Source organism: Desmodus rotundus, chromosome 5 (assembly GCF_022682495.2).
Source record: "Desmodus rotundus isolate HL8 chromosome 5, HLdesRot8A.1, whole genome shotgun sequence".
In the NCBI taxonomy this organism is placed as follows: domain Eukaryota; kingdom Metazoa; phylum Chordata; class Mammalia; order Chiroptera; family Phyllostomidae; genus Desmodus; species Desmodus rotundus.
Window position 1 is genome coordinate 5,366,040 of NC_071391.1, and position 9,454 is coordinate 5,375,493.

Below are 9,454 nucleotides of genomic sequence, written 5' to 3' on the forward strand. Positions count from 1 at the left end.
GTTCCGTTTCTCGGAACAAACCCCCGCCCCCATCCCCGGGCAACGCTTCTTGACGACAAATGTCAAGGTCATATTTGGAAGGATTCCATGGAAGGGGGCGTAGTCCCCTTTCTGTTTGGTGATGGCAGCAGTGGTGCCCCCCGTTCCCTGAGAGAGGAACTAGGTAGGGAAGGCCGCTGGGGTCCGCTCTCCCGCGGGGGCGACAGAAACTGCCGGGGTCACTTCAGGTCACCCCCACCCCAAGAGAAGCCCGAAAGAAGGGCCGGCAAAGCGTCTGGAAAATTCCAGGAGGCGGCGGAGGGATCTCTGCAGAAGGCGCATCACTACCCGGCAGCAGCGCCTGACTCAGCAGGCGGCGGCTCGGCCGCGTGAGCGCCGGTGACGTCAGCGCCCTGGCGCGCGGGAGGGGGCGTGGCGGCGCCCTCCCTGGAGAGGCTGGGGGTGTTGGCTGCGACGCCCCCCTTAGAGAACCGGGCTCACAGCTGTGCTTACGGGTGTGCCCGGTAAAGAAACCCTGGTGTGATTTTGTTACTTTCAAAATGGTTGGGCTAAATTTTATTTATTTTTTTTAGATGAAAAAGTTAAAAAAATGGTTGGGGCAAGTTGCTTAAAAAGTTCAGCCCCAAACTGCCGCGATAGCTTGAGGGGTGTCATGGATTTGACACGCTGTGACCAGGGGGCCTGGCAGTTTGAAGTAATCCACAAGAAAAGCTATCCCTGCCTGGATGCCATACAACACTTAGTGATTGTTCATGACGTGCTAAGTGGGAGAGACCCGTTGCAAAGTAACAAAAAGACCTTGTGTGTGCACAAGACAGGGTGTGTCCCTGCGTGGCAGCAAGACAAAAGGGTACATTCAGCCACTTTCGTTTCAGGATTGGGAAGTGGAGAATAGGAAGTTTCTTTGAGAAACTAATTTGTCCAGGGCAGTTTACGCCTGTGGTGGGCCTCAGGGAGCCCGTTGGATGCCTGCTGTGGGCAGCGCCCACTGGCGGCCCGTATGCAGCGGCCCCCAACCTGGGTCTTCTAAAGCTGAGGCACATGGAAAGGGCTGAACTCTCATCTCCACCCCCCCTCCCCCAGGCCAGGCTGGTCCTGAGTGCTTGGTATTTTGAAAAGGGTAGTTGGCACCTCCTGCACTAATGTGGGGCCCAAATGAGGGGGAGGAGGAGCCATAGCCTGGGACCCGATGCGCACAGCTCCAGCCCCTGAAGTACAGGGTGGGAAAAGGGCAGTGGTCGGATAACCAGAACTGAGAGTGGCCACTGGGCCAACTCCCTGCAGGGAAGTCTCCTCCCAGAGTAACCACCCAGGCCCCAAACAAAACCACCTGGTGGCAACAGGCCCCCTTAGCAACCAGGAGGAACAGGGCAGCTTTTTCCCCTTGTCTCTGGAGATGGCATGTGCGGCAGGGCCGGGCCCAGCGCTACCCCTTCCCTGTGGTTCTGGGAAAGCTGATGACTCTCATGTGACCCTGGGCACAGGAGTTTGCGTGTCCAGCAAGCCCAGGCCTGTTCTCACTGGCTAAGCCCAGCAAGCCCAGGCCTGTTCTCACTGGCTGCTTAGCCGAGCTCTTCTGCCAGGGAAGATTCTGACAGCTCACCCTTCTCCAAGATCTTGTCCTGGCAACATTTTCACGGGTGGGTTGGGGAGACTGGGCTTGAGAGAACAGTGTGGAAGAAGGGAATTGCCTGTCGGAATGTTCCAGAAAGCAGAGAGGTATGTGTAATACCAAGCAAGTGCCTTCCCGCTGTGTCACTACCAGGCTGTGGGGTCAGTCCTTTATTTATCCACAAGGCGCCTGAGCCGCGGTAGGCAGTGCTGTGGCTGCCTCCTGGGCCTCACTTGATGTCTCAGCCTGCTGTTCCCCCGCATACCCTAAGGCCCAGAAACAAACTACCTTAGATTTTATTTTTCCAAAGGGTATGAATGGGTGGAGTTAACAACACATAAGCATTCTACAGAGCTTCGGACCTTTGTGACTTGTGTCTGGAGCCACCCTGGCCACCCATAGGACACATTGGCTCAGAGTCTGAGGGTCCTTGTAGAGAAGCTCTCCTGGCGTCGGAATTGCACACAGCTAATTATCTTTGGGGAAGGAATGGATTTGGGGAGAGAGGAAATGAGGATAGAAAACCACACAGAGACGCCTCTGTCCTGCCTCGGGGGTGGGGGTAGGGGCCAAGGCGCGCTCCCAGGGCAGTGGACAAACAGCCGGCAGACATCTGCCTCTTTCTCTACAAATAAGGCTAAAAATCCTTCCTCCCTGACTGTGGGGGGAGGAGAGCGGGGCGGCAGTATGTCAGCAGATTTCTCCAGATCAAAACAAGCTGTTCCAGGAAACAGCAGTAAACAGAACTTGGGTTCCCAGGTGGGGTTGGGTGGAGAGGGGCCCTCCCCAGCCTGGACTGGGGCCTGGGCCCGAAGGCAGCTCACTCAGGTGCTCGGGGTGGGAGGGGAAAGAAGAGCAGGGAAGCGCCCCTTGGGCAACATCCGGATTTCAGGGCAGGGCCCCGGCTCCAAGTCCTTTCTCACGGTCATGGCCATTTCCCCATCGTGTTCCGAAGTTAGCTCAGCTCTGTTGTTTCCAAACACACACCAGCCCAGGAAAGGACCCAGATTTTCTACAGCAGCCCCTGGAGAAGAGAGAGAAGAGGGGTGGAAAGGGGTGGCATTTCAGGTTCACACCCAGAGCAGGACAAGGACAGTATTGCTGCTGCCACTTGAGAACGTGCCAGAACTCCACCCCATCCCCTACGGTCCAGTTCCAGAGCTGTGGCCTAGGTCACCTTGGGCTCTCCACTCACAGGAGACCCCCGGCTGGGGCTCTCCTCTGAACTGTGAGGACCCTGTGAGCCCGGAGGCCCCTCCCTGGTCTCAGCCTGAGAAAGGAAAACTGCACAGTCACCAGGCGCTGGCAGGGAGCCCTTCCTGCCTGCTGGCCTCACAGCAGCCTAGACCCCACCCCCAGCCCCCACAGGAAGCTGGGCCTCAGCCTGGGCTCCGGCCAGTGCGCCCCACCTCACAGAGGCCTGACCCAGCACACGCCCTTAACCCCTCGAAGCCCAGCTTTCCTTCCTCCTTCCCACTTCCTGATTCTGAGTATTGTTCTGCCAGAGGCGCTTCACTCAGTGGCCCCCAGCCCAGCCCTCCCTCCGCCCCTTCAGGCGTCCACCCAGAGGTCACCTTCTCGGGGAGCCCCCAACCCCACCAGAAAGAGCTCCTTCAGGAAGGGGTTTCCGTCTGTTTTGCCCTCCGGCGGACCTCTGCGCCTGGCCGCCCCTGGTGTGCCCCCGGCACAAAGTAGACCTCAGTAAATGTGTTGACCAGCCTGTTTTGTAAAGGTCACCAGTCCATGGGGAGGCTCTCAGTAACCATTTGTGATATTCGTGGACTGACTGAAGCATCAGCCCCACAAACTAGAAGACAGGCCCAGACCTGGGCTCCCAGGTCAGCAGACAAGGGGACAGTGGGGGGCTGCTCCCTGTGGCCGGGCCCAGCAGGTCACAGGGAGTGCCTGGAATGGGGGGAATGGGGAGGGGAGCCAGAGCCGGCAGAAGGCATGTGAGGGAGGGGGCGTGGGCAGTGGGCCCTCCCCATGCCCTGGTTTGTTAACACAGGAGGAGGTGGGCCAGCACACCTGCATTTCAGGTTTCCATTTTCTTGTCCCACGTGGGCCAGGAAAAGGTGGGGGAAGCTGGGAGGGCATCCTAAGTGAGGAGAGGACTTCTCACATCTGACCCTTGTCTCCCCTGGGGGCCACAGGGCCTCTGGACTCTGGGTGCCTGATGCCCTTTCTTGGCCACTGCTGGGGCAGATCCACGTGGGGTCCTCCCCCATTCCAGGGCCAGGCCTCCAGGAAATCAATCTGATGGTGTCAGTCTCCTGCATCCGGATCTCCAGGGCTCCCTGCCACCTACGCCCCCTAACTCCTGGGCATCAGGCCCTCAGAGCTCCAGCCCTACTGACTGGAGCCTGCTCTGCCCTTCTCCTGCCAACTCCTCACTGGCTCCCTATGTCCCGAAGCCCCTGCTCACCAGACCCACCTGTCCCCTCCCCATGTCCAGCACCTGTGCTCTTGCTCCCCAGCCTCTGGCAGAGGGAAGGCCTGTGGAATGAGGGACCCTGTTCGTCAAGTCTGGCCTCCCTCAACCACTGACCTCCTAGGCCCCCTCGTTGCTAACTCAGCCAGTCCCAGCTTTCTGAGATCCCTCCCTTTGGCCTGTGCCAGCCCCGCTAGCCTCCCCCCAGCCCCACCCACCAGGAATCCTGGCAACTGCTCCTCTGGGCAGATGGCTGCACCCACCTCCTTCCACTCCCAGGTTTGCACAGCCCCTAAGCAACCCTCTGTCTTCCCCAGGGCTGGCTCGCAGCCCCTGCGGCCAGAACCTCCCACTTCTGCTGGGGCCCTGTCCCTGGTCAGTCATCAGGCCTGAGCCTTGTTGGCCCCACAGCGAGCCCCCAGAGCCCTGGTGGCTCAGACTGTCCTTGAGCCTCTGAAGGTGGCTTTCTGCTCTGATCCCCCTTGGCCCGTCCAAGTGACATTTGTAAGCAAGGTGTGCACGGTGCCAGGGCTTCTACTGGGAAAGTGGAACCCGTCTGAATGGTTCCCTTTGCCCTTGGAGGCTGCTGACCTTGATGCTCTGAGGGAGGCCTGTGCTCTCACTGGCCCAGAATGTCAACAGTCACCACCACCCCCTCCACCAAATGCCAAGGTCAAATGGGCAGGAGACACAGAAACCCTAGGGAAGAACTTGGGCTATTATTACTCCCCCTCTTGCAAATTATACTTATGACAAGTAGTTTAAAATAGCTGCAGGGCTCAGTATGGGTGGGGGAAGGAGGTGCTGAGAGAGGGGACTGGACAGCTGGGGAGGGGGCGGGCTCTGGGACAGTCAGCCCCTGTGGGCACAGGGCAGGAAGCAGGAGGGAGATGAGTAGTCCCAGGGTGTGTTCACCCACCTCCTGGATTCCCCCAAATAACCTTAGTTTTAAACATTTTGACTCAGTTGTCATTTCACAGGAAAAGAAAAAAATTCCAAAGCAGAATCTGTTTTCAGGCATGGATCGTGGTCTTTGGAGAACGTGGGTCCATCACCAGATGAGGAACCTAGGGGGAACGCCTGTATCTGGTACTCTTGGAGGTCCAGGAATCCTCCATCATGGACCAGAGGAAGGTGGCGGCGGTCAGGAGCCAGGACGCCTGCTCAGAGAGCGTGTGGGCTTGCAGCACCAGGCCCAAGCCCCGGAATTTTCCAGCTTCTAGATCCGGGTGGGCGGTGCCAGTTTGCTGCCTCTGCAGCAAACTGGAGGAGGAAAGGGTGGGCTCAGCTGCCCCCTGCTGGCCGAAGCCTGACCAACAACCAGCAGGCAGGGACCTTGGTGGACTTTCCGCTGTCTCTTCTCCCCTATATTCTGCAGTCAAGTCGGAGCATGAAAAGCAGCTGAATTTGGGGCAGCAGACTTGCTGCTTAAAACTGAAGTCCTGGCCCAGGCATGCCCTGCCACCCATTCCGGATGAGGTTGGATAATCTGCCTGCCTTCTCTTAAATGTGGGGCTGAGCTGGACAGGGCCAAAGTGCCAGGATGCCCCCAGATGCTGCAAGTGGTTAACTGACCCAGAAATGCCCCCGTCTCCACCGTCAGGACAATGGGGTTACCTGTGATTGTTCGGTGGACTGTTACCTGATGAGTTAGGAGGTGTGGGGGAGCCGCAAAGACCCTGTCCCACTGCACTGACTCCTATGTGTAGGCTTCTCCTCAGGGTCTCCTCCGCTCTGGGGGCCTGCAGAGCCAAGTGCTGGCCGAGCTGGGCCAGGCCACGCATGCCAGGCTGATGGGCATAACCACTCCTGCTTCTCCGTGCAACCCAAGGGAAGCTGGCATTTTAGAGCAACCCTGATGCATCTGAAAAGCCCCAGGAAGACCAAAACAATAAACTGTGAGGGCGGTATTACAGGTTGAATTGTTGACTTCTGTCCCCCCAATAAAGACATGTTGAAGCCCTGACCCTCAGTACCTCAGAATCTGATCTTAGCTAAACCTGGGATCATCCTAGGTATAGTTAGTTAGGAGGAAGTGGGGTGGGGGGGGCCCTAACCCAGTATGACTGGGGTCTTTGTGAGTGAATCGCCATGTAAGGACAGACACACAGGGAGAAGCCACGTGACGATGAAGGCAGCGATTGGGCTTATGCAGCTGCAAGCAAGGAGCCCAGACTGCCAGCAAAACACAAGAGGCTGGGAGAGGCAGGAGGGACCCCCTACGGCTGCAGAGAGAGCTTGGCGCTGGCCATACCTTGGTGGTGGACTTCCGGCCTCTGGAACTATGAGACAATGGGTTTCTGTTGTTTTAAGCACTGTGCCCTCCCCATTTGTTGTAGTCTGTTAAGGCAGCCCCAGGGAACTACTGCAGGCAGGAACAAAGGGCATGAAAATGACCTCTGGAACATGGTGGGTCACACAGGATGAGTGAGTGAATGAACCCGACATAACCACACACAGATGCAGCCATCACGGGCCACAGATGTTTCACATCTGTCACTCAGTGTTCCCACAGCATCGTAAGGTTGGGACTGGGGGTTGTTCCCACTTCACAGACGAAGAAACTGGGACTCAGAGAGCTCTTGCTTCCACAGTCAGGAGCCCTTGCCAACCACCTCCATGCCGATGCAGACAGGCGCCATTGTGTTTAGAGACAGGCACCTCTAGGTGTGCAAAACACGTGCTCCGCCCTCGGGAGTGCAGAGATTAGACAGGCATCACCCCTCCCCAGTAACCTGCAGAAGCAGGTATTATGCCCTCCCCCAGTTTAGAGAACAGGAAATGGGACCTAGACATATAACTTGCCTAGCGCTACACAGCAGGGGACAGCAGAGTTATACAATGAATAGGGTCTTGGGGGAACCAGTCTGTTCTGCTCCCAGAGGACAGCTGTCCAGTCTGACAGGTGAGGTGTTAGCAGCAGGAAGGAAATGGCACCAGGTGTTAACCTCGGTTCGGCAACCTCAGTTCCTGAGCTCTAGGAGAAGAATTCAGAACCAAGACTCAAATTATATCAGAAAGTTTATTTATTTATTTTTAAATTATTATTTGATTTGAGAGAGAGAGAGTAAGGGTGACCTGGGAGGCTGTGCCACTGGACCTTGAAGAACACCTACTAAACTCGGCCACTCTACCAAGCCTGGGAGACACAGTAGCTTACCTGATACACAGGAACAGACACAGGGGGAACAGACACAGGGGGGCAAAGTGAGAAGACAAACATGTCCCAGATGAAAGACCAGAACAAAACTCCAGAGGAAGAACTAAACAAAATGGAGACAAGCAATGTACTAGATGCAGAGTTCAAAACCCTGGTTATCAGGGTGTTCAGTGAACTTGTGAGGACCTCAGCAGAATAAGAAAGGAACTGAAATGAAGAATGGCAGGGGGGTGGGGGTGGGGGGAGAGGGGAGTATAAGGGGACTAAATGGTAATGGAAAAAATACAATAAAAATAAATTTTCAAAAAATAACTTACAGGGAATCAACAGTAAAGTAGATGAAGCCAATAATTAAATCAGCAATTTGGGCCCTAGCTGGTGTAGCTCAATGGACTGAGCACCGACCTGCAAACTGAAAGGTCACTGGTTCAATTCCCAGTTAGGGCACATGCCTGGGTTGTGGGCCAGGTCCCCTGTTGGGAGCATGCGAGAGGCAACTGTTTCTTTCTCACACAATGATGTTTCTCTACCTCTCTGTCTCCTTCCCTCCCCCTCTCTCTAAAAATAAAATAAATAAAATCTTGGAATATAAGGACAAAAGAAACACCCAATCAGAACAGGAAAAAGAGAAAGATGATAGTGTAAGGAGCCTCTGGGACAACTTCAAGAGTAGCAAGATTTGCATCACGGGGGTTGGAGGTGCTGGAATGAGAAGAGAGAGATCGAGAAATTGAAAATCTATTTGAAAAAATGATGACAGAAAACCTCCCTAACCTGGTGAAGGAAATAGACATACAAGTCCAGGAAGCACAGAGAGTCCCAAACAAGTTGGACCCAAAGAGGACCACACCAAGACACATCATAATTAAAATGACAAAGGTTAAAGATAAAGAGAGAATCTTGAAAGCAGCCAGAGAAAAGCAGAGTTACCTACAAAGGAGTTCCCATAAGACTGTCAGCTGATTTCTCAACAGAAACCTGGCAGGCCAGAAGGGACCAGCAAAATGTATTCAAAGTGATAAAATGCAAGGACCTACAACCAAGATTACTCTACCTAGCAAAGCTATCATTTAGAATCAAAGAACATATAAAGAGCTTCCCGGATAAGAAAAAGCAAAGGAGTTCATCACCACCAAACTATTATTACATGAAATGTTAAAGGTTCTTCTTCAAGAAGAAAAAATGATTTAAAAAATATGAACAATAGCCCTGGCTGGTGTGGCTCAGTGGATTGAGCACCAACCTGCGAACCAAGGGGTCGCCGGTTCAATTCCCAGTCAGGGCACATGCCTGGATTGCGGGCCAGGTCCCCAGTAGGGGGTGGGTAGGAGGCAACCACACATTGATGCTTCTCTCCCTCTCTTTCTCCCTCCCTTCCCTGTCTAAAAATAAATAAATAAAATCTTTAAAAAATATGAGCAATAAAATGTCAAAAATTACATAACACTTGAATCTAAAGAAAAATAAATGAACAGGCAGAACAGAGACAGATTCACAGATATAGAGACCATTTTGATGGTTGCTAGATGGGAAGAAGGTTGGGGATCGGGTAAAAAAGGTTGTGGGCGAAAAGGGTCCTCTTACGAAACCTGACGAGCTTAGAGGAGGCCTGCCAGGCAGCCCTGCAAACTCAAGACCTAGACTAACCACAAGTGGTCTGAAACGTAAACTAACTTACTGAAAGCAGTTTATGGCAGGTAGGCTCGTGCTAGGCTAAAATCCTCCCTGACAAAAGTCACTCTCCACCGTAAGCCTGTCTGCTGTCTCTTTGCGTCTATGTAACATACCTTTAGAATGCCAGAGCAGTTCCCTGTTCTGGACTGCTGGAAGGACCGACACTTCCCACAACCCCCCTCATTGTTATTGTCGTCCAGTTAATTGTTAACTATCCTGTGCCCACCTGTGCGAAAGCAGTATGTGTCTACCATTTTACTTTTCATCCAGTCCCAGGGGGTCCACCCTTTGCTTTTTCCCACCTCCCTAAGCTGTCACCAATGGATTTCGTGACTGTCGTGTATAAAATAAGGTGCAAAATGTCCATGTTCCAGAGCATTTCCTCCCTCTGTTGAGGTTTTCTTCCCAGCAACTATCATCAGTTTGGCTCAAATAAACTCCAAAAATTCTCTGCAGGTTTGAATGTGTCTTATGTTGACAAAGTGATGGGATCAAGAAGTGCAAATCGGCAGGGACCGAGCAGTCGGGAGGGTGTAACGCACAGCACAGGGAACACAGGCAGCGATATTCTAATAAC

The 9,454-nt window shown here is 54.0% G+C and overlaps 1 long non-coding RNA gene across 1 annotated transcript; it reads left to right on the forward strand.

Moving 5' to 3' along the window:
* The first annotated feature begins 1,355 nt into the window (after nt 1–1,355).
* On the forward strand, nt 1,356–6,002 carry LOC139440906 (uncharacterized). The gene is made up of 3 exons (XR_011651183.1): nt 1,356–1,509; nt 1,544–1,719; nt 5,061–6,002. It is a non-coding gene; the product is annotated as an uncharacterized lncRNA (long non-coding RNA).
* Nucleotides 6,003–9,454: the final 3,452 nt, after the last annotated feature.